General features: G+C 38.5%; 1 long non-coding RNA gene across 1 annotated transcript in view; it reads right to left on the reverse strand.

The window, feature by feature from the left end:
• Positions 1-5,936: 5,936 nt before the first annotated feature.
• Positions 5,937-26,339, reverse strand: part of LOC124088269 (uncharacterized) — a 79,908-nt gene continuing 59,505 nt past the window's right edge. Inside the window, exons 2-4 of the long non-coding RNA XR_006850319.2 lie at positions 16,833-17,076; positions 15,218-15,326; positions 5,937-11,046 (exon numbers count right to left, since the gene is read on the reverse strand). This is a non-coding gene — a long non-coding RNA (uncharacterized LOC124088269). The remainder of the gene's footprint in view (positions 11,047-15,217; positions 15,327-16,832; positions 17,077-26,339) is intronic.

Here is a 26,339-nt window from a genome sequence, read left to right on the forward strand (position 1 = left end):
TTCTATTAGGCGCAAGGTCTCTGATCTAATTCCTAGGTTGTTGGCCCTCTTTGAGTTAAGTTTTGTGCATGCTGAGATATTGGGGTTTAGTTTCATTTTACTGCATATGAATTTCCAGTTTCCCCAACACCATTTGTTGAAGTGAATATCTTTTCTCCAAAAATATCTTTTTGGTGCCTCTGTCTAGTATCATATAACTGTATTTATGCGGGTTTGTCTCTGTGTCTCCTATTCTGTATCATTGGCCTACATGTCTATTTTGGTGCCAATACCATACCATTTTTATTACCATAGGTTTGTAGTATAGGTTAAGGTCTGGTATTGTGATACCTCCTGCTTCACTCTTCTTGCTAAGGATTGCTTGGCTATTTTGGGGTCTCTTATTTTTCCAAATGAATTTCATGATTGTTTTTTCTATTTCTATAAGGAATGATGTTGGGATTTTAATTAGAATCACATTGAAATTGTGTAGTGCTTTGGGTAGTATGGTCATTTTTAACAATATTAATTCTGCCTATCCAAGAGCATTGGAGATCTTTTCATCTTCTAAGGTCTTCTTCAATTTCTTTCTTTAGTGTTCTGTAGTTTTCATTGTAGAGATCTTTCACCTCATTGTTAAATTGAATTCCAGTTATTTTATTTTTTTCTGAGGTTATTGTGAATGGGGTAGTTTTCCTAATTTCTCTTTCAAAGGATTCATCACTGATGTATAAAAATGCATTTGATTTATTGGTATTGATTTTATATTCTGCTACTTTGCTGAATTCATTTATTCATTCTAGAAGTTTCCTGGTGGAATTTTTTGGATCCTCTAAGTATAGAATCATGTCATTTGCAAATAATAATAGTTTGAGTTCTCTTTTTCTATTTGTATCCTTTTAATTTCTTTCATCTAATTTCTCTGCTAGAGTTTCAAGGACTATGTTAAATAGCAGTGGTTAAAGAGGGCATCCCTTTCTTGTTCCAGTACTTAGAGGGAATGCTTCCAATTTTTCTCCATTTAGAATGATGTTGGCCTTGGGTTTAGCACAGATAGCTTTTACAATGTTGAGGTATATTCCTACTATCCCTAGTTTTTCTAGTGTTTTGAACATGAAAGAGTGCTGCATTTGGTCAAAAGCTTTCTTTACATCAATTGATATAATCATATGATTCTTTAAGTCTATTGATGTGATGAATTATGTTTATTGATTTCCATATGTTGAACCAACCTTGCATCCCTGGAATGAACCCCACTTAATCATAGTGCACTATTTTTAAATATGTTTTTATGCAATTTGTCAAAATTTCATTGAGAATTTTTGCATCAATGTTCATCAGGGATATTGGTCTGAAATTTTCTTTCCTTGATATGTCTCTGTCTGCTTTTGGTATCAGGATAATACTAGTCTCATAGAATGAGTCTGGAAGGGTTCCCTTCTTCTTTATTTTATGGAATAATTTGAGGAGTATAGGTATTAATTCTTCTTTGTAGGTCTTGTAGAACTCAGCTGAGAATCCATCTGGTCCTGGGCTTTTCTTGATTGATAGGCTTTTGATGGCATCTTCTACTTCCTTGCTTGAAAAATTGACCTGTTTTAATTGTGCATGTTCTCCTGGTTCAGTTTGGATAGATTACATGCCTCTAGAAATTTGTTGGTGTCTTTGAGATTTTCTATTTTATTGGCACATACATTTTCAAAATGGTTTCTAATTGTCTTCTGTATTACAATGGTGTCTGTCATGATATTTCCTTTTTCACCATGAATTTTAGAAATTTTGAGTTTTCTCTCTCCTTCTTTTCATTAGGGTGGCTAAGGGTTTGTCAATTTTATTTTATTTTTTTAAAGAACCAGCTTTTTGTTTTAACAATTTTTAAAATTGTTTCTTTTGTTTCAACTTCATTGATTTCAGCCCTGATTTTTAATTATTTCCTGTCTTCCACTAATTTTGGTGTTGTTCAAATAAAATGTGATGGGTTTTCACAATGCACTGCAATGAATCCATTTAAATATTATGTAACTGCTTCATTACTCCATATTTTGGTATCTTGTCTGTTAAATGGGAATAAGAGTGGTACCTACTGTAGGCTCCTGGGAATTAAATGAGATAATGCAAATAAAGTTCATAAAAATCATTTCTCTTTATATAATAACCACCCCAAAAATATCACTTATTATTTAGCATTCATTTCATGCTAGAGACCTAACTCATTTCTTCATAAATATTGGATCATTTAATTCTTACACTAATTCTTTAATATAGGTATTCTTGTATTTTAAAAAAAAGAAAACTTGAAATTCAGAGAGCTTAAGAAACTTTTTGAACTTAATTTTTGTTTTCAATCCACAGTCTTCAACTCCTCCTTATACTTAATTAGAGCTCATTAATATTTATACAGGCACTCCTATCAGAAAGTTGGAAATTATTCCAGACTGTTCCCTCCCTTTTATCCCCTGCATCCAATTCTTTACTCATTCTGCCTCCTAACTTGTTATCTCCCACTTCAGACACTGTTGGCACCCTGTTTCCCCTGGACACACATCACAGCAGCCTGTGTCAATTGTTTCTGACTTTAAGACCTCAAAATTCTCCACCTAAGGGATTCAGGTTTCTTCGAAAACCTACTCTGCGTATGTCCAAGGCAAGCCTGAAGTGTCAGGAAGCTAGTACTCTTGGGAGAGAACCCCAATCAATGACAGATGGGAGTTGGCCCATAAATAACCTTTGACTCCCCTAAATGAATGGGGCAATGCTTAACACACTCCATATAGGGTCCTAGCAGGATTCAGCTTCAATTCCACCATGGGAAACGGATCATTCTTGCATCCTCTTTTGCTTCCTTCCTTCTGCCACTTCTCAGACTTACTATCCTATTTTTCTGTTCTCCAAAATAAACTAATTGCACTCAACTATTGTTGTGTCTGCTTCTCAGATAACGTAACTTAAGACATCTCTCCATTCCCTCTGTACGTCATAAATTCATTTTATTGCACTTGAACTGTTGAGCAATATCCTAGCTTTCCTCTCTCAGTCTTCAATTTTTTTTTCCTTCAAACCCTTCCTTCAAAGAAAGTTTTCAAAAACATAAATATGATCACAGACTTTCCCTGGCATGAAACTCATTAGTGACTTACATTGTATGCATGATAAAATACAGTCTCTTTAGCAAGGCTTGCAGGGCTCTGCATAATATCAAGATCCTGCCCCTGCCTGTCTTTCTGTCCTCACCTTCCACCTCTTCCCAGCACCACCCTGTGCTAAGCTCATATGGAAAAATGCACACTCCTTCAGATGCACCATGTCACTCCAATCCTCTGTGGATCAATACATACCTGGCATGTCCTCCACTTTGTATGATGTCCAACCAGTGAGCTCATAACCATTCTCCACGTCCACTTCAGTTCCCCACAGAGTAACAGGAAGACCACATACCTCCAAATTTATGCTAGTCACATGGCTCCCTATTTATTTGTCACTATGTCCATCTCCCCCACTATACTAAAGGTTGCTTGAAGGCAAGCACTCAAATTCTGGATCAGTAAGCCCCCAGTGTCTCCCCAGCACTCCCCACAGAGATAGTGCTTTTGGAAATTGTGTTGCAGTAATAAATGGCTCAGTGATGGAAGGTACAAAATCTAACAGCTGGAACTCTGACAGATGTGCGCATTCTTAAAGTCTGTGTTCTTCCTACTGTAGTGTGATCTCTAAGGGAGAGAGCAGGAGCCATGATATTCTGTTGCGGTGACACACAGACTTTATTGTACAAATGCAATGTATTTGCAGTCCTCACACATTCAAATGTATAAAAATAAGGAAGAGTGGTCTGTAGGGGGCCTACTGAAAGAGCCCCACTCCCAGAAGTTTCATCAAAAGAGGAAAGATCCATTTCTCCTTTTGCATTGTATCAGATCGACACCTCAGGACTCCCTCCATTTTTTTTGCCCTAGTAAGTTAAAAAAAAAAATTTTTTTTTAAGTGCCTTAAGAGAATACAGCCAGGAAATTGGATCATTAGGAGAAAGGTATCAAAATTGTTCAACTCTCTGGAGATGGTGGGAGGTCAGGAGCAAAGAAGGAGGCTAGGGAGGAAGGCTGGTTTACAGGCTGCCACTGGAAGGGAGAAAGGAATCCAGATGATTTTTCATGTAACTCAGGAACAATGCATTTGTGCCTTAATAATTGCCTCTTTGACTCGACCTGAACCAGATATTAAAATGAGGATCAAAATTACATCATCAGTTTGGAATTGAGATAGCCTTCACTCTAAGGTTTTGGAAACATCTCTTCAACTGCTGTCCTTACGCTGGGGTTGGGGAAGGGGAGCAGGAAGACAGACAGTCACGGCTTAGCGAGTGTTCATAATGATAATGAGAATACCTCTATTGCTGCCCCAGGCCCCTTCTTTGGGTGAAAATGATCTGATTTTTGGTTCTTGAGCTCTCTCTACATAAATCCAGATTCCCCAGTCTCTAGAGATGCCTATTTCCATGGACCCCCAAGGTGGTTCCAATCCTTCTCTTAGCAGGCTCTTAGCTTCTCGCTATCTTCTTTGGGTACTTTCTCCTTGGATCAGGCCCAGTTGTCATGAAGGAGTCTGGTTCTAGTTCCAAGATAAATTTAACCAGTTTGATAATAAGGACTACTGTTATGTAATTGTTATGCAACTTATTATTATGATTATTATTTATCCCTCCCTTTCTATCTCATTACAATTATTTAAGGAGGTTACTTGCAATGACTTCTATATAAAAACATCAGTTGAATTTTCTGTTCAACCCTAGGTAACAGATGGGTAGTAGATGCTAAATAAACTTTTTTTGGTGGGTGGGAGGTGGTGCTGGGGAGTAAACACAGGGCTTCCTGTTTGTTAAACACATGCTCCACCCCTGACGTACACCCCAGCTACAATAAGTAATAACTTTGAAAGTCTTAATGCTACAGTCAAAATACCCAAGATTTAATCAAAACACCAAACTTTATTTAATGTCTGCTCTCCCCTTCCTCATCTAGAGACCTGCAGCCTTAAGTAAGGTGTAGTCTTTCTTTCTCCTGCTGAGACTTCACCCTCCAATGGCCCTGATCTTGCCAATTGTTTTATTATCAGGTCAGAATAGAAAGAAGTTGGAGTGGAAAGAGGAAATGAAGAGCATTATTGTCGTAGATGAGTGAGGCTTACTTCTTTCCCTTCAGGTATTCCTTTGTTCTCTAGAGTCTCCATCAGTTTTGCTTGATCCTGAAAGATCTACACTCCAAGTAAAAAAAAAATCTCAGGGAATATCTCTATTAACCTTCAGCTTCTTATTGATGGGTATCACTATTGAAGGTGGCCACATTCCTGGCTTTGTGCACTCTCTCTCTCTCTCTCTCTCTCTGTGTGTGTGTGTGTGTGTGTGTGTGTGTATGCACGTGCACGCATATTTGTGAGTCTCTTCAGCTCCATTAGAAACAAACAAGCATCACTTGACCCTACAAGTACTGGAGTCCCAGGCACATTTTATCACAGCAATCTACATGTTGTCACTAAGGCCTGACTCAGCAATCCAGTCATCCAACCAAGCCCTTCAACTCTCCCCAGTGCAAGGGAGTGCTTTGCAAATGCTCTGTTCACCCATGGACATCTCTCACTGGGTTTGTGATGAAAGGGATAATTCATATGCAGCCCACAAATCACAGAGCCATTAAGGAAAAAGAGTTGGACCAAGCTAAGGCTAAAAGATGAGCTGATTCTTTTCCCCTCTTCTTCATAGCCTCCTTTACCCCACTTTGAAGGCTCCTACCAGTGCATGTGTACACTACTTTCTGAAATTACACATTCATTTATCATGCAAATCAATAAATATTTAGTCAACAACTACTGAATGCCCAGCCCTGTGGTGGGCATGATAAGTTCATTGGGGGAATCCCACATAGATTTTAAAGGAGCTCAATAGCCTAATAATGAAGAAATGTTACAAATACAAATATTGATCTTTTATGAAGGAAAATAAGGCCTGTCATACAGATGATCTTACAGTAGACTATTCATTGATAATACAACTACAAGTAGCCTCAACAGTTCTCATGCAGTAACAGTACTTCATGCTCAGCTGCTCTTCTGTTCCATGTTGCCATCATCCCTGGAATCAGGCAGAAGGAATGGCCCCTGTGGGACATGTTGGCTTTATGGCAGCATCAGGTGGAACAGCACAGAGAGCTTCTGTATAGAAATGGCACACCACTTTCTCTCAGGTTCCATTGACTAGGGAACGTCATTGGCCCCCTCTGATGTCAGCAGAGCACCAGGGAGAAGACATGGGGATAGACACCATTGCAAAGGCTGCAAATATTTGAGAAATATAATACAATTCATCACACGCATCATGAGAGAGGAATGGAGAAAGTGGTTTCTACTGAAAGTAAAAAGAAGAATTTCTGGAGGAGGTGATGTTAAGCTGGGTTCTGAAATATTGGAAACTGGATGAAAATGGTTAAAGGAAGTAGAATTAGAAACTTGCAGGTATGAAGGCAACGTCCTAGGAAATGCTGGGCAGAGGGAGCAGAGTAGGGGATAGGAAAAAACAGAAATAAAATTGAAATATGATTATGGAATGTCTTAAATTCCAGCTGAGGTGTCAAAACGTTGCTATGGAAGCAACAGGTACAGAGTAAGGGCAGGAGAGATATGACAAGGGATGTGCAGAACTGTGCTGCAGGTAGATTAATCGGGTCTGAAAACAGTGTTGCTTGGACAGGACATGAGTTTAAGAACCTACTTTTGCAGACCTTCCCCTGGCCCTTCTCACACCTTCTCACTTCCTAAGACCAGTTCACATATTCACATTTTATCTCTGAAGATTGATTTGACTCTCTCATGAAGAGCTAATTGATCTTTTTTCTTCATATACACAGTCCTTTTCCATTTTGTCCTAAGTGTGTGTGTGTGTGTGTGTGTGTGTGTGTGTGTGTGTGTTTGCCCATTATAGAAATATTAGTTCTGAAACATAGAACTATGTTTGGCCTTCATTTTTTGTAGTTTTTTGTTCCAGCTCAGGGCTGCACACAGCTTTGTTTGTTGAAAGGACTTTTTGAATGAGGAATGACCCAGAGGCCCAAATGGAAGTTTCCTGCAATTGTTTTTTAATGGAGTGAAGACTGGAATGGAAAAGACAGATGAAATATACTGATTAATATTAAATGTTTACGTGCATATACTCTTTATATGGCTAGTAAATATTAAGGAGGTTTACTCTATATTATACATTTTAATATACTGCCCTTTACATTTAATATTAATATCATATGAATGAAGTCAAATATGTCACACTCACCCAAGATGGCATATATGAGCTTAGTCTGACATTAACTGAGAAACTACAGTGCACTCCAGTGAATAGAAACCCACTTCTCACACCATGTCTTATGCACCTTCTCTATAGAAAGGGATTAATGAGGAAGTTCAAATAGGGAAGGTCCAAATGCTAAAACTCACTTTAATATCCAGAAGGCAAATTAACCATAAATATGTTCTTGCCTAAAATTCCCAGTTGTCATAATTGCTCACTAATGATACTTCTCCAAGGCATTCTGGATTTTGCAGTTCTCTGCTTCATTAGGACTGGGAACTTGTCTGGTCCCAAAGAGAGTCTAAGTCATAATGTCGAAGAGAAGAATATAAGTCTGGACTCCTTGGAAGAGAGACTTGAGGTGACATCATTTTTCATCATTCTTTCTCTGAAGGAAATAATAGGGATGGTGTAGATTACAGAAATCCAAATCCTGTATCAAGGCTGGAAAATTAAGGGAATTCCATTCAAACTGGTATAGTACAGAGGATGGTCTACAGAATCACTGGCAAACCTCATGACCTTCAGACGAGCCAGTGCATTAGTTTCCTGGGGTTGCTGTAACAAATTACCACAAACTGAGTGTCTTTCAAGAAGAGAAGTATATTCTCTGGCAGTTCTTAGAGTCCAGATGTCCAATACCAAAAAGTCAGCAGGGACAGGTTCTCTCTGAAACCTCTAGTGAAGGATCTGTCTTTGTTCTGGTGATTGCTGCAACCCTGAGCATTCTTTATCTGCATCTTCTGTATCTCTAATGACCCTTGTTACAAGGACAATAGTCATAGTGAATTTGGGGCCCACAGTAATTCAGTATGACCTCAACTTGATTACATCTATAAAGAACTTATTTCTAAATAAGGTCACATTGACAAATTGCTCATGGACATAATTTTGAGGAGAGCCCCGGATCAGTAGGTATTTGAAGAAATAACTCAAGTACTGAGGGGCGAATGCCCTTACCTACCAAAGCTGAAAGCCAGCCTCATAAAGGAATGACACACAAAAGATTGGAGATCTGAACTTGTATAGCCGTTTGACAAGTCCAAATAAAATTAAGGAGAACTAAATTAATATTCTTAACCAATGTCTTTGAATTCATTTCTGAGTTCTTTGTGTGTCAATGAATTTATGCTATGTCTCATCCTAAAGAATTGAAGTCATGAAATTATGAGGATTTTAATATTCCTAAAAGAATATTAGTTATTCCTCAAGGAAACTAGCATCCACAATGTAGATGGAACAAGTTTACACATGTAGAAGTTACCTTATGGATAACTTCTGTCAATAAGTCAATACACATGTAGAAGTTATCTTATTGAAGACTTCTGTCAATCATAGCAAGTAGCAATTATTTTCCCTATGATACAAGTAAGGAAACTAAGCCTGAACAAATTGCTTCCTTTTTCCAAGGTTATCATTGCACATATTTAACTGCATTCTGCTTTTGAATAGAAGTAAATATAAAGTTCTAATCAAATTTATTAATTCGATTAATTTATGCAAAATATTACTAAGAATTTCACTTTCTATGACTGATGGAACCTGATATTCATATTATTATTTAATTCACAGATTAGTTAGGGCAGAGATTATCCTACTCTTTTTAATGTCCTCCATGAAATCTCATAGCATAAAGAGTTCACAGACCATATTTGATGGTGGAATTGCAAATTGTTTTCACAAATCCTTAAATCAGAATTCATACTTCAATCCAAATGAACTGGAAAATACTATTAAAAGTCGTGAAATCCAATTCTGGTTTACAACCTCCTAAATAACGACCAGGTCATTTGGAGGAACTCATTTCTCTAGTTCTCATCTGCTAAACCAGAGCATGGTACTGATGTCTCTCTTCATGCCCTTTTGCTTTATTGCTTTATGATTATAAATATTTCCAAACCGTAATATCCTTCTAAAGCTTCTATGCAAAAACCTATAATCGATTAGAAACATGTTTTAAGGCATTTTAAGTTCAAATTTTTATTTGACCACAGCCTGATTTCTTTCAGACCCATGTTAATTTATAAGCATGTGCAGTGCCATATTGAGAATAGATGAAATATTATATTGCCTCCGTGCTCTCTACCAATAGCTTATTTCTTTACTATTGATGCCTCTTGCCTTCTGAATATTATCTTCCAAGAGAGTTAAAAATGTTGAATGTATGTACACCTAAGAAGAAGGTGCTTCCTGAAGCATATTTTTCCCTCCTTGTGGGTACTGTTCCCTTGGACTGACCACAAGACCTCCTCCCCTTGGAAGAAAACCTTGGGTCCATGTGTTTGGCAGATGATTAAAGCAAGCTCTGTTTACAGGTTTTTCTTTTGACCCAGTAAAATCAGAGAAAAGAGAAAGACCACATTACTGACTTTCCTCTCTGCAAGGATTTTTAAACCTTTGGAACATGGATGTGATGACTCCCCAGAAAGAGCACTTTGGATTCATGTTGGCAAGCACACCAGTAAATAGTGTAGCTGGAGAAACTGCCTTCAATAAGGCTTTGTTTTATTTTCAGTCCTTAAATAGGTCTACTTCTTAGATGTAGGATAATTTTTTTTTTTACAATGTCTAGGGTTGTAAGGAATAAGTTTTGCATCCTTTGGCCACAAACAGAAATTCACCATATCTGAAATGCATAGACTTAAGTAGTTCCAAACAAACTGTTGATTTTCCATCAGTAATTCATAAATAAATTCTTAAATAAATCCTATTATTTTGGAAAAAGATGAATTTATGACTTTATGTGATTAGTAATTAAGCATTAGTTTCATGTGCATCCATTCGGGGAGATGTATTGATGAAATAATTGCTTTTAAAATTATTTTATTTGGAAACGAAATATTTGAAAGAAAGAAACTAAATTGCTCAAATCCGGGTTTCTTAGGTTTGGGGATATTCTTGTCACAAAGAAAAAATCCCATCGGTTATAAGCTTTCAGAGTTGAAGAGAATTTTTTGATTCACTGTGATGGAGAGAAAGCTATCTTCCATGACCAGAGTGAGTTAGTTATAAAAATTGTTTGATCATGTGGAAAACCTTTAGTCTCAGGAGTCAACATAAGCAAATAATATAGAAAATAAGAGGAAATTTTTTCATGTGAAATCTGTAAATGATAATATATTTAGCACTACAGATAAATAGTATTGTAATTACTATAATATAAGGAAAAAGTAATTTTAAAATTAAAGTAAATAGGGTGGCCACAATATCCCCACTGAAGAGAAGAAGAAGGAAAGAACAGATCAAAGTTTAAGCAGTTAGGAAGCTATTATAATAGTTGGTACTATTAGACCCCACCAGGTGACTGACTGCCCAACCTGTGTATTGGGTTCTATGATTTGTCCAATTCACCTGTCCCACTGGGCTCCTAGCAGCCTCCTTGACACTATCTCTTCGGTCCTGTATCTTAAGGAACTGGATTTTTAACTTTTCTTTGAATTCCTAAGGAAGGCTTTGGTATCCTTCCAACAAATGTCCTTTTTAACTAGCTCACTAGAACTGTTTTCCAATACTTGCAATAAAAATAAATTCACCAAGATAGTTAGCTATCAGCCTTGCATGAGTTGCAGGAAGAGTTAGCACCAGTATGGTATTATTCAGCAGGTCCTGTGTGGGAGAATCCTCTGGCTACTGTGACAGGCTGGTTACTCATGATGCTGAGACTTCATTTCCAGGAGAAGAAAGTTACTCCACGGGAAGCTGATTACTCTCAGAGAGAATTCTTCAGTAGTGACACCTGTTTCCTGAAAAAGAAGCCATCTTCAGTCAACCAAGTGAAAGAGAGGATGCAAGTTACTATTTCCTAACCATCTGCACTGGTGGTAAATTAATGCCGCCAGATTTAAAAAGTCTTCTTCATTCAGAGCACTCGATCCTCATTTTGGTAACCACATTATATGTATAATAGGCAGTTTAGATCAGTACTACTTGGAACTCATTTGGAATTTATGGCTTCCCCCAACTCCTGTTTTCTGGATTCAGACTCAATTTATGGCTTGGAACACAGTGTTTCCTACAGGAAAAACTTTGAAATGTGCGGGAGAAAAAAGGGCTCTTGGAGAATATTAAATATCTCTTACAAAACACCATGCTGATGAGTAAATGAGAGTGTAAATGAATCCAGATAAAAAGTATTGTGTTTCCATTGAAATACTCAGGGGCTTAAGAGTTAAGGGAAAAAGTTTTTGTGGGGAAATGTGTTTTAGGTTATGCCAAATACAAAACGTGTGCAAAAGCGTTTGAGATGTTTTTCCTAGATTAAGATACCGCCACATTACCCCTTCTCAGTAATTAGTAAATTAGACAAGTAAAATTTATGTGTAAATTCAATGCAATTCATGAGCATGAATAATGATCCCAAACTACAAACTGCAATTAAATACCGAATATTTGCAGAGTTGCCCTGGAGTAGATTCCAGGCTCTAAAGAAGTTGTGAATTAGGCCATGAAAAAAGAGATGAAGGCATTGACTTGCAGAATTTGATTTTATTTTAAATGTGGCTTTTGAATTATTTTGCATTGAGTCATTTTAAGAATGTGGATGGGAGATTAAAACTGAATAAACTATTTTAAGTGGACACAAAGGTCAAATTCTAATTCTTTATAACCCTTGAAAAGAACAAAAGCAATTGGACTTTGATCCAGCAAAAAAAAACATAAAATAAAAAAAAATAAATAAAAACAAAATAAAACTATGGTATTGAGTCATGATTGCAGATCTGCAATTGGCTACTCCTCCTCCTTTGACACTATGGAAGACCATAAATTCTTTGGTGTCTGGTTCTGATGTCATGATAGTGGGCACTTTTAAGAAGTGATACCAAGGAGAATTGTCCATTTCTATTCAACTATAACTTTTGCTGAGATCTTCTCACTAATAGACACTGTGCCAACTGCTATGCAGATAAGAGATGATAACTGCAGCTTCTGCCCTCCAGAAGCTGACAAGATCAGAGAAAGAGAAGACATACATTAAGCAAACCCATCATATGACCATTCTGAGGGTTACAAATTTAAGCACCAGGATGCTCCAGAACAGGGTTTGAAAAACTATTCATCAATTCTATTTCTTTGATGAAAGCTTCTCTAAGATCTTTAATCCATACTTACATCTACTTCATTTTATGAACTCTGCCTTTCTCCCCGACTTAGCTGCCAATCAGTCATTGTCATGGTCTCTCTGTACGACTTTTGCGGCTATGCATCCTGGTCCCTCTCCAAGTTCTTTGGATATAATGTCAATTTCAAGTGCTATGTTTCTTTAAATCTTCATCTACTGTTTGCATGTCATAATGCATGATAATTATTTGTTTATTTTTTAAAATAAAGCAAATGGTCATTGTGAAACATGCTCATTAACATTCACAAATTATTTTATTAAGTCCAACACATAATCTTCAATATAATAAATTCACATTTCACAAAGACTGTTGGGTGACATTCTCTCATGGAACAATGGAAAAAAATGTTACCAAGTGAGCTTAATTCTCACAGGGATCTAAACAGAACTGTGCATACTTTTATTTGTTTGGTAAGGATAACCCCACCCCAAATGTTTAGCAAAGCAGGATGATTCTCCCTAAATGTCCTGGCTACTCCTGGGAGGACAAATTTAAATAAAAATCGTACCCCTCACATTTTTATTATGACAACATCAACTATGGCCATAATTTGCTTGCAGTTTTTCCAAGCAAAATACAATTCTATGGAGGAATTACAATGCAAAGAGGAGGTTCTTGCTAAAGAAACACAAACTCCACAGTTAATCCATTATGCTTTGAGTTCTTATTCTAAACATGATCTAGTTATTTAGTGAGAGGGGTGGGTAAAGTCAAAACCAGACCAATTTTAGTCTAATACCATCAGCAAGAAGAAAGAGTTACCAGGATCATGTGGGTGGGCTTCCAAATTGCCTTTTCAAATGGTTCCCCTGACAAATGGCTGGAGTCCAAGTGAATACGCGGGGAAGAAGTATCAAAATAGCACTTCGAAAAGCTCCCAAACAGGGTCTATTTATGGGGCATTCTGAAATGCTATAGCTGACACCAATTACAAAGACCAAGCTTTTGAGAGTTGGCATAAAAAATAGAATGTCAACCTTTAGTGTGAATTTTTAGGGGTTGAGAAAAGTGCAGCGTTGTAGAAGTTACTTCTCCCAAGGCAGAAGGGGCTCCCCGACATAGTACTACTGGCAAAGTTATGAACCATTGGGGAAAAAAAAAATCCGTATGGAGTGAAAAGAGTGGAGAGATGCCATTTTCTTGAAGCTGGGCAACTTAGAATTCATATTGTCCCATGTGGAAAACAGCTATATCTGTATTTTTCATAATTCCTCAGAGAGTGATTACTACTCAGTAGTTCTGCAATGCTCTGACCCTTTGTTCACTCATTCGACATTTATCTTGCAAATGCCAGACATTGTGTTAAACAATGAGAATGCAATGATAATTAAGATATGGACCCTGACATAAGGAGCTTACCAATCAGCAGAGGAGACAGATATCCCCCAAGATGACGATTCTAAAAAAATGAGTTCTGCTAAACAGAACCTTGGCACTGTTGATATTTTGGGCTGGATATTTCTTTGTTGTGGAGGCTATCCTGTACATTGTGGAATATTTAGCAATATTCCTGACCTCTTCCCACTAGAAGATAGTAGCACCCTCCTAGGGCAACAACCAAAAATATTACCCCACACTGTCAGATATTCCAGGGAGGCAAAACCATGGCTTGGTTTTGAACCATTGTACTAAAAGCACATTCTAAAAATTGTGGAAGCCCAGAGAACGGAGTCCGTATTCCATGTGGAGGAGTCAGAAAAAGTGATGCTTGCATAAAGTTTTGAAATTCATTTGTACAACAAAATATTGAGCCCCTCCCAGATGCAAAGTGCTAGATTATGCATGAAGGTGAATCGTAGCCTCCTCAATGTGTAAGGGTCCCGCGAAACGTCGGAGAAAGAGACCACCAAGTGACCACTCATGCAATTGGCAGAAGGGGGATTTATTGAACCAGCATGCTGGGGCTCCATGCCCACTCAAGAAGGGAAAGCAGCCCAGAGCCCCGAGCAGGGGCTGAGCACTGCTTAAGTACACTTTTTGGGGAGGGCGGAGGGCTTTGTATACATCAGAACAAATCATCATGAGGCGTGGGAAAATTGAATAACAACTCCTAAACATGATTGGTTCATTCATTGGTGGGAACAGGTCAGGCTGGAGTGATAGGTCATTCCTAAGGAGGGGGTTACATTTAAACTGATTGGTCCAGGCCCTGCAATGCCTACGTGCGACCACACAGAGCCCTTATTAAACAACCAATAGTCAGGGGAAATATTTACTGGGCAGTTCCAAGCATTGTCTCAACAGCTACAGAAATTTCAGGTTTTGCAGGTAGCATAGAAACCTAACAATACCTAATCCTTTACATTTTAACTCAGACTTTGCAGCTTAGAAACTTTACAACACCCGGTCTTTTACCCTTTAACTTTTACGCTTTAACTTCAATTTCTTTTACCCTTACAAATGGAAAGGAGTGATGTACACGGAACAGAATCTTATGTTCAGGGAACTGCCAGGCGTTTGGTATCTGATTTGTGGCACTAAGGAAATGAATCTAGGGAGTTGAGGATGACACGATTCAAAAAAAAGACTTGAGCTTCATACCAAGAGGTTTAGGAATTGGGGTTTTTACCCTGTGGGTAATGGTAGGCTACTGAAAGATTTTAAGCAAGAGCTTCTTATGCATGAATCACACAGACTGTGTGTTCAGTTGGCAAAACAGTTTATGGAAAAGTTAAACATCCTGTCAACTACTGCCTGCCCTCCAACCAGTATCCATTGTGTCTGGGTCCTCTCACTGAACAAATCTCACAGATGATCTCTCAGAGCCTGACTCCTCGGCTTTAGAGATACTTACAGACATTCACTGCTGTGCCTTCCTCTGATAGACTCTCCTTCACAATAGCTGAGGGATGATGCAGATCTGCTGCTGCATGCTGTGTGTGCTGGAAGCACATTCCTCCAAGCTGTAAAAGGAAGAAATATAGATGGAAGAGAAATGCAAAACGATAAAGCAATCTGCAGAGTCCTAACTATTTTACCGATGCCCTAATTTCTAACGTCCAACGTCTCAATTTTCCTTTTTGAAAAAGTAACTTTGCTGCTTGGATCTAGGTGGCTTGTGGCAGCCTGCCAGGCTCCCAGATTAAGTGAAAGTCATTACAAAATGTTTTACACACATGGGAAGCACAGGGACTGCTCGGTGCTGGTTTGGCCCTCCAACATTAATTCTAATTATCTCAAAATGCAAACATGCTCAAGTTTCCAGTAGATGACATTGTTTTCTCCTTGACATCAGACATAAAAGAAAGAAAAATAAACATAGGACAGTGACAGCATTAAGCTGGTAGTCATTTTTCTTTAATATTTCAAATTCAATTCCAGACCAGATTCTCTGTTTCGTCCTAGAGATGAGGGTAGGAAGATTGCCGTCTTGCTCTGATGAAAGCCTTTTCTTTCCAGTTAGCTTAATTAAGGGAAAAAGGGAGGAAGCCAGGAGGAGAGCAGTCTGGTTTAGATCAGGGTTAGAGTCTTGGGTTTTACAAACACACCACAGATTTTTTGTTGTTTTATGTTTTCAACATTTCTCTGGCTTTGGGTAGAAAGGCCAGTTCCGTTTTCGAAATGAGCTAACCCCATGGGTCCGGTGACTTGGCACTTTTGTTCAATGTGTGGTATTTTTTTGATGACAGCAGAGCAGAGTCAGAAAGAGTCTGTAAGTTTCAACACAGTCTCCAAAACCTGAGAGAGGACGTGCAATTGCCAGGGCAAGCATGGTCCCTGGGTCCTCGAGATCTATAAATACCATCAAAGTTTGATCCTTTATTGAAACCCTCTCAGATCATGTGAAAAATTACTTACTGTGTAAATTCCATCTGCTATAGTGACCATGCTGTATAGCAGTCTTATAACCAGCTATCTAAAATTTCAGACTCATGCAGGGGCTCTTCTATATTGCTATAAAACACATTGTGTCATCTATGTCACTAAAATGCCTTATGTGTCAGCTGGATATTTAGGGTAGTCAGCTCATTCCAGTTTTTCTAGAACTTCCCTGGTTTGTTGGAGACCTTGGGTTTTAGCACAATGAGAGCCCTTCATTCCACGATATTCTTTAACCTCTGACCAACCAGGATCCTGGGTCACCCTCTTCCATAATAAATTGCAGATTATAATTCTTGGAGAGAGGATGGCAGTGTGGTATGTATACGAAGCTTTCATCTCCAGAGACTAGGTGTAATTCCTGTTTTACATTAGATATTAGCAGTTATTTTCCTCATTTACCCAACTCGTAAAACTGACACATTGCTTAGTCAATGTTAGGCAGGATGAGAGCTTCCAGTTACCATTAGTACTGAATAAGAAGCAAGAAATTGAGACCAAGGTGATCACTATTTCTCACTTCTAGTGTCCTACCAATAAAATTATTTTCTAATACACATTTGCATTCATTTCATAAGTACATGTGGTACCTGACACTGTCATGGATATTGTACCAGTGAACTTGTCCTTTCTATGAGGAGATACTCTCCATCAACCCAAAGATGATGCATGATGATGGTGCTCTTGCTCTGAGCCCACTGTATGTGGCTGATGATGGGAAGAAGTTAAGATAGCTGCTTTCTTCATCCGGGAGGCCAGTAGATACTGCTTAACTCTTGACATTGAGAATCAGAGGAATCAGAATTGAAAATTAAGTTCACATCTTCTCCTTCTCTAATGAAAAAAAAAATCAAAAAAAGAAACCAATTTAGAGAACAAGAGCTGTAAACAAAAGAAACTGCATGAAAACCTTAAAACAGAAAACAAAACAAAATGAAATCAAATGAAAGATGAAAGCATTCTTATTATGATCACAAACATAAAATTGAAAAACATGACTACATTTTGTATTTGACTGATACATTGAAAATAAGTGAATATAAAAGACTTTGTAAAGAAATCAGCTTTATTGAATTACCGATTGTTTGCAGTAAAATGCACCGATTTCAAGTGTAAATTTCCATCAGTTTTGGCAAATTTATACTTCACGAAAGCACACCATAACCAAGATGTAGAACTTCCCATTATCTCAGAAAGTGCCCCAACCCAGTCTGTTCCCCACTCCTCCTTCCCCTGGCACAAATCCCATGATCAGTTTTGTGCTAGTGATTTTGAAAATTTCAACTAAAGGAATAATTTTCTAAGACTCAAATAACTAAAATAATTGATGCAAAAAAATAGACAATAAAAGGAAACAAAACAGTAGAATACATTTTAAAAGTTAGTAAATAATGTCAGATGATTCAAGGAACAGAATCAGGCCATTGAACTGCTATCATGCATAGAAAAGGATGGGATCATTCTTGATTTATTTTTCTCAGGTGTGGAGTAAAATCTGACAGTGATATAAAAAGGGAACTGGGGAGGAAAGATCAAGGCTGGGACTAAAAAGCAATCCTATTTGTCAATTACATGTGAAAATTCTAAATCACTTTGCATTCATTCAATATTGAATAGATTATTAAAAAATACCTAATTGCTCTAACAGATTCAATTCTAGGAATTGAGTTATTTAATGTTAGTCAACCTCACAGTGTAATATGGATTTATTTTGACATATATATGTGTCAATTTTATCCTCAAAAATCTATAGATTTCATGCGGTTTGAATATAGTACAAATGGGATTTTTTTCCTTAGAATTTGAGAAATGGTCGCTAAAATCAAAGTGTTAAGGATATAAAATAAAATATTGCAGAGGTGAGGGCAAGGAAGGAGAAATGGACCTGCAAAATAGGAAACTATAGCAATGAGAAAACTTAGTCCAGGGCCAGAATAGACAGATAAGTAGACAAAATGAAATGTCCCAAAGGAGATATACACATAGAAGGATGCCATTTTCATATTCCTTGCATTTAAACGGATCTGTGTGATAAGTGGTGGCCAGTGGAATGTCAGGGAAAAAAAATGAAGGAAATTACTTCCAGTCCTGACCTATAAAAAGGTCCTAGAGGCCCTTATAGGCTCCCCTCCCCTTTCTTGCAGCTCAAAGTGAAGCACCCTGAGAGCTCAGAATCATAGGATGGAATAGAGACAGGAACCTTGAGTCATCACTCAGAGGCCCAGGAGATCCATCCAATAAGTGGTGATGAGCTGGTAAATGTCGAACAATCAGCTTTTGGTGGTAGAGATGGGGGATTCTCTTGGTAGCACTTGTCAGTTTCTATAATGAAGTGCTCCCACTCTGGCTGAATTTAGGTAACCAATGTGATGTCACAGTGTGACCACAAAATTGGGAGGAGACACACAACCAGTTCTCATGAGCCATAATGAATCAGCTCTACCATGCCACAGCCCCCAGCCCACATTCAACTTTGTCGTCATTGAGAATTAAAGAAATAAACATATTGGGTTTAGCCTCTGAGATTTGAGGGTGGCTGGTGGTAACAACTAGACAGAGCCACCTTAACTAATATAATCTGCTACTTGGAAAAATAGGAGAAACAATCTATTTCATTTTAGCACAGCTATTATGTCAAAAATTGGACAATGTAACAGAAGAAAGAAAACAGGCCTTTGTAAAATATGAACAATAAAAAATTGTCTTACATATTCTTAAACATTCTTAAACAAAAATCTAATTAATCAGACAACAAATACTTGTGTGAAAGTTGAATTTATTATAAGAATGCAAGAATGGATTAGAAGTGCAAACTCCATTATAATTTGTCACAGTAAGTTCTAGGAGGAAAATCATATTATCATTGTAGTAAATCTTGAAACAGAAACATTCATTTTTTATGTTAATGCAAAATTAAGACTCATGCTACTAAGTGGATACTTCCATGACACAGGGAAGAATATGGATAATAAATCAATAGCCAATATCATAATTTGCACAGGAAACATGAGAATTCAGAAAGAATACCAGGATGTTCACTCTTTCTTATTTTATTTGTCATGATTTAAGTTTTAGCTTTGCAAATTAGCCAAAAAAAAATTGAAATTAAGGTAACTCTTAGGAAGAAAGAAGAAAAAAAATTCTTCATGCTTACTACTGTGCATTCAGAAAATGCTGATTTATGGAAAATCTTTTAAAATAAATATATATGGAAAAGGCACAAATAACAATTGTATCTTGTCCAGTGATTTTCAGGCCTGGAAGTCACTGGAATGGAATTGGAGGATGTAAGATCTTTTTACATATCCTCCTGAAAATGCAGTTGGACACGAGAGTAATTACCTGAAGAGGTATCTTTCATTGATTCTCTGTTCTCTCTTCCTAGTCTGTGCATTGTATTCTCTTCCTAAGTTTTTCATGAACATAAACATGCAGCCCTTGTCATCTGCTTAATAGGAGGAGAATAAAAATCGCAATGAAAATATTCTGCAAAAGTCTCTATTTTTACCTCCAGTTCATTCTTCAAAAAATTCCATTCTAGCTTCTTTCCCATAGATATTCCTGATCCTGTGCTGGTCCAAATGAACAACTACATTCACAGATCCAGATCCAACATTTCTTTTTCTGACTTGTCATATGGCCTCCAAGTGGCATTAAAGACAGTTACTGATGCAAATAGTCACTCACATTTTCTCACAAGACTGTCTAGGTCGATGTCTCTGCTTTTCCCTTGGTTTCACACCATATTATCTCTTGGCATGCTTTCTGGGCAGAAGAAAGCCCCTAACATTGAAAATTTGTTACAGTGGGTTACCGGTACAATAAAAAATAGTGTAAATTAATAAATTTAAAAGGAGGTGGCATTATATATAGATAGTAGAGCTCAGAGAGTGACTTAAAATTATGTTAGGCTGAAGCACTGGGCATTTCATAAAATGTACACTGTAAGTAAAGTTTGATTTAAATTATATTGAATTAGTAAGTGTCCCTCATGGGGATGGCATATGTTCTCTGTACTAGAGAGAGAAAGGGGACAGAGAAAATATGGTATAACAGTGTTGCTGATCTGCATCCTCATTTTGGTGAGATATACCAGGCAGGAAAACAGAAAGTTCCCAAAAGAGAAGACAGCAATTCTGGCTGCTCCATATTGTCTGACCTCATGAACCTAAAGCCAAATGCTTGTTTTTGTTCTGTCGTGGACTTTGAGTTCTCATCATGCCCAGGACACACAGATAAGTGGCCTTTTGTGCAGGTACCACCATAAACACCCTTCCCATTCCACCATGGCCACCTCTCAGATTCTCATTTCTGCTATAGCCTGATCTCTTTTTCTTACCTTCTTTCGCAGCAGCATATTCTCTCACTCAGATGAAAAAATTCACCAAAAAACTGTGCAGTGTGGCCACATGGAATGACAATAGTGTTCAGAAGGCATTGGGAGCTTCAGGGATTTTTCTGTATAGCAAGTTCTGGGTAAGGCATTAGAAACCAAAGCAGGGCAGATAGAATCCTAGTCCTGGAGAATGTAACCACATAATAGTGAAGACTAGACACATATCTATAAGAAGACTACCCACGCAAAGAAACACCAACAAAACTTCATGTACTGTCAGTGTCCACCTAGAAAATGAACAGGATTGCCATGTAGGACACCAAAGGAAGTTGCCTAGAAAGATGGGGCTTCAGCTGCACTTGAAAGATGTATAGGATTTGTAAACGTGGTGAAGAAGGAGAAAAGATTCTGGTGAAAAGGACAGGGCCTGTACTGACTGCTGCTCCTATCAAGTTGGCCATTCAAGAAGCTTTCCATTCCCTGGAAAGAAGGCTCATGTTTGACCACACAAAAAATTCACTTTTTGAATTCGAGGTGGTACAGGTCTGAAGGTAGCCTATAGCTGGGCTCCTAACTGTGATAAAACTGGATCTCTCTTCTCAACCAATTAACTTTTTTCTCTCATAATTGTTCCTGGTGTGATTCCTACCATGCAATCTGTGTAATACTGTTCTGGTGGAAGATACATGTTTTGTATCAAAATCAATTGCTGCTTATTACTGCTTGTCATGGCTCTCAAACCCCAACTATGTTCTGGAAAGCTTGTGCATGACTTACAATTTGTAAACCAAAAGAGAAAGCTACAAAGTAATTAGCCACCAACAAAACATGGGCAATGACCCACCAGAATGGACCCCAGCTCATACTGGCTGCATACCGACCTCTAAGGGTGAACACCACCAAGCCCCAGTTCCCACTCATATTCTTCATAGACTGAGCATTCAGTACTAGTTGTTTGGGATGCCATGACTGTATGCCATGTATGCACCTTTAGAGACTAATTTTCCCAGAGAACACTTGCTACCCCAACTTTTCCTCCTGTAGCAAATTCCTTATCCACACCTACAGAAGGAATGGTCTAGACATCTCAACAACCAGTCTACACTTCACTCCGTATACAATTTCCCAGGCCTAGCAAAGTTACAACTGTGAAAGCTATTCTCACTTCTTTCACTTTCTTGGAATGAAAACTCTAGCCCCCTCCCCACCACCGTTGTCTACATATCATTGTACAAGAAACTCCACTTACAGTGACATCCATCCCCAAAGACTTAATCTCATACAAAATCCCACTTTATCCACCATCCAATTCTATTGAACAGCTTTAATGATGTAATGTATGAGTCTTCCTATCAGTAACCAGGATGATTGGCTCTTAGATTCTTCATATTCATTACAGTGCAAGAATTATCATAAAGGGTTTAAACTCTAAAGCCATCTTCTTAGGGCTTCCCACCCACCTCACCCTGCAACTGTTGATATAGAGTAAGGCTTTGCCCTCCAGGTACAAGTAATCTTTCCTAATTAGGTACAAGTAATCTTTCCTAATTAGGTATCTTCCTGAGGGATGCAACAGCCTATTGTAGTCTGAACAATTGCATAATAGGAGTGAGAGGACACCTTTCAGCTAATGAAGGTCTTCAATTAAAATCACACAGTGTCATGTTGAAATTGATTGATAACTGGCCAAAGACTGCTTCCTGGTTCTAGGAAGGATGTTTTCAAAATCCTGTGAAAAAGTTCATAAGGCTTCTTGAACATCAAATAAGTCTTAAAACAAAAGGTTCTGGAGAATTACTGTAATAGCAAATGAACCAGAAACAGATGGATTAAATTTCCTCCTAAAATACACAAAGGATTGAATATTTAGGGGGAAAAATGTGATTGGCAAAGTACAATATGGGACTTGCCAAAAACCAGCCACTTGGAATAATCATATCTAGTATGTGCCACACCTGAAACATAGTGGGATGCTCGGGAGACATTCAGTATTGGGTGGCAGAGGCAGGTGGGCCCATGGTGGAGAGATTCTGGAATGCAGATTTAAACTCAAGAGGGAGGATGAGCCGGGTATGGTGGTGCATGCCTGTAATCGGCTTGGGAGATTGAGTAAAATGGATAGCCGATCTCAGCAACTTAGTGAGACCCTGTCTCAAAATAAAAGATAAAAATAGCTGGTGGTGTGGCTCAGTGGTAAAGCACACCTGGGTTCAATCCCCAGTACCAAAAAGAAAAAGGAGGAGGATGGGAAAGAAAGAGGTGGAGAGAAATGTAGTAGAACACCGAAATGTATGGGAAGGCAACAGAGGATAAAGAAATGTGGAACTAAGGCAGCTGACTTTGTTTGGAGTAGAAACCCTTTCCTCCCAAAGTCCCAGCTCCACTCCCTCCACCTGCCAAGTATTGTTAGTACTGTTAACTGGTGACCAGTCCTTGTTTCCCAATGCTGAAGTATAACACCAGAGAAGCACACTGAAGAGACTTCCTCCATGAGGATTTAGGGGACCCGAAAGGCATAATCCATGGAAGGGGGAGGTCTTTCCTTTTTTATAGCTAAAGTCTTCTTTTAGTCCTCCCACATTCCTGTCCTTTGTTTCCCTCTATCCTGCAGTGATAGAATGCAGGTGGGAAGGCCAAAAGGTGGGAGATTGAGTGATGGGGCAGGGAGGAGTAATCTGGGAAGGAAGGGCCTGGGGTGGTTTATTAGCACCTCTGGGTTTGCTGGGAGCTACTTCATTAGCAATTCTTTAGGATGGGTTCTGGCCTTGGGGACATTAACATTTCAATTTCCCCAGGTGTTGTTCTGGTCATCTGGACTCCATAAGGTCTCCATTTTCTTTATTGTACTGGATATTAGACCCCAATCTACCTAACTACACTAACCTATCTTTAAATCTGGCCTCAGTAGGAGAGTATTGGCACCTAGAGGTGGGCCTGGGCATCCAGATCGCTGCTTACATGCTCTGAGTGTTTATGAGAAGTGTGAATAGCTAAATGGTTTCCCTGCAGAATTCTGCCCTGGAAATCAGGCAAAAGGATAGAATTTGGGCAACTAAGAATATAAAAGTGAATATCGTATATGCAATATGAATTTTTTTTTCATTTTCAAACTTCTCTCCAACTTTTTTAAAAACAAAATGCAATTTGTGGGAGTCAATGAGATTTATGAAGAAAATGAAAGCATCAGATTTGATGTAAGATATTAGCACCAAAGGGGTTTGCTCAAGAGAAAGTAAAACAAGAGGAATCCACCCCAACTCCAGGAGGACATGGCTTCAAGTCCAAATACCAGGTTATCACAAGATTTGGAAGTAGGAAAACTTTCCCTTTGTCTCTTTGTTAGTCCTTCCTTACCTTCACAGTTACATTAGCAAAAAACTATCCAAGTGGAGGCCAGCCTGCCTGCTGACCTCTTAGGCTTGCCATGTGCTCTCAGTCCCTTAGAGTGCAGGGTATGGACCAGAAGCAATGTAGATACCGGAGAACTTGATGCCAGTTAGAGTCTTTATTTGCTTAGCTTGTCTATTGACTTTTCAAAGCATTGAACACATCTCAGTCTCAAAATATCCATGTTGTGGTTGTATCCAATCCTTCCACCCAACACTTCATATAACCCATTGAAAGAGTGGACAAATCAAAAAAATTAAAAAGAAGAGAACATAAGTTTTATTCAAAAAAATGATAAATAAGCTATTGTTATGCTCGAATTCGGGACCCCTAAAAGACCACCAGAGACCAAGATCCATGTAAGCAGCAAAGAGGTGTTTATTGTGAGCTAGCTCCGTCCTCCCCGCTCACACAGCAACTGGTGATGCTGAGAGGCCCCAAGCCCAGGGTTTGCAGCAGTTGTATACACTCTTTGGAGAAGGCAGGGACTTCACATACATCATAGCATCTCTTAGCAAATCATCACACACCGCGGAAAAATCATAAAACAACTCTTAACATTGATTAGCACATTCACTGGCGGGAACAATTTGGGTAGGGGTGATTGGTTAATACAAGAGGGGGATTCGTTTGAACTGATTGGTTTAGGCCACGAGGCGTGTACGTGCTGAACTACATGGTTTCCCAACATGTTATCAACCACCATAAACTACTGGGAGGGTCATCTGGCATCCCAGGTATTTCCCTGTCTCAGGCTGATTGGTGGCTGCTAGGGAGTTGCAATGGGTCCCCACCTAGCCTGACTTAGTCAGGGACACCTGGAGCAGCAGATCTCTCCTGGTATTTGTAGATAAACAACTCAGCAGGGTGGGTATGTGCCTAGGAGTGCTCGGTGGGTCTTTCCAAGGACAAAGGTCACGCCCCCTTCCTTGGACAGGCTTTGCTCTGAGGTAGAGGCTGGTTTTTCACTATGAATGGCAATGGTCACTTCTTGAATGTTTTGCAGTATCTCTGTCCTTCTGTGATTCATTTTTGGTTACAGATCTCAGAATTTTTAAGTCCATTGCATTTGGGTTACATTTTATAACCTTATAATTAACACACTGAACATGCCCATGTTTTTCTCCTACCCTGCCTAGCAGCTTAATTTGGACAAGGGAAATCTAGATAAGAAACTATTAATTATCTTCCAGAAAAAAAAAAAAAAAGATTACTTATCTCTTGGGGCAAAATAGATCTGAGCACATATAAGAGTTATAACTATTTTTGCATAAAATAAATAACCTCCTTTCTGTATCCTCTAGAAGGCGTGGTGAGTTGTCATTTATCTTATACTCCCAGCCTGTGCCCTTGATCCTACTGTAACCCTTATTTCTTACAGGAGATGAAAGAAGGATCAGCATTTTGTGGAATAAGAAATTGGACTGTAGTTTGTTAGAATAACAGCAAATGTCCTTGAAAGCATTTCACTCTTGAAAAAAAATGTCTAGGTTGTTATGATTCTCTGGTCCTTGACATTTGGTATCAAGTCCAGCTGGGTGAAATTGTATTTTGGAAGTTGTAGTCTATCTTCTATCAGTAGCTCCCAAACCCATTCACCCAGTAGGGATTTAAAGGAAAATCCAACAGAACATAATACACTTCAGGTAGATCAACTTTCAAACTGATCTTACTTATAGATCTCTGGCCTGGAGAAAAGAGGCTGAGAGACATGCTTGCTTCTCTTACTTTCTCCTCAAGGTCAAGTTGACAGAACAATGGCACTATGAAACTCATTGAAACTCATGATGAAATTTAATCCCCATTTTGAAGTATTAGGAGACAGAACAAGGTAAGATCTTTAAGAGTTGATTGGGTCACAAGGGCTTTGCTCTCATGGATAGATTAATAATTTCATGGATTAGTAGATTAATTGGTTATTGAGGGCATGACTGGAGCTGTCTTTGGCTTGCTTCAGCTGTCTCACCATGTAAGGCTCTATGCCATCTTGGGATTCTGCAATGGAGTCTCTACCAACAAAAATACCCTCACCAGCTCCTCAGTCTTGGACTTCCCAGTCTCCAGAACTGTAAGAAAAAAAAAATGTTTCCCAGTCTGGTATCAGTTATAGCTACAGAAAATGAACCAATATAATGGGTGAACTTCTACCTTCTTTGAGGACAGGTATACGCCAGACTCTGTCCTTAAGGCCTCTTCCCTCTGCTTTCTAAATGAAGTAACACAGAAGATAACATAATCTGAAGAGCAAATTTTTCTATGTGTATTTGCAGCTGGTAGGATTCAGAGGAAGAGCTGTGTTTGTCACTCTGTCTGGCCAGAGAAACTGAGTGGCTATTTATTAGCTAACTGAATATGTAGAAAATGAAATATTGGG

The sequence above is a fragment of the Marmota monax genome, unplaced genomic scaffold (genome assembly GCF_021218885.2).
Source record: "Marmota monax isolate L192 unplaced genomic scaffold, Marmota_monax_Labrador192_F-V1.1 WCK01_AAM20220418_F8-fsc00109, whole genome shotgun sequence".
Lineage (NCBI taxonomy): Eukaryota > Metazoa > Chordata > Mammalia > Rodentia > Sciuridae > Marmota > Marmota monax.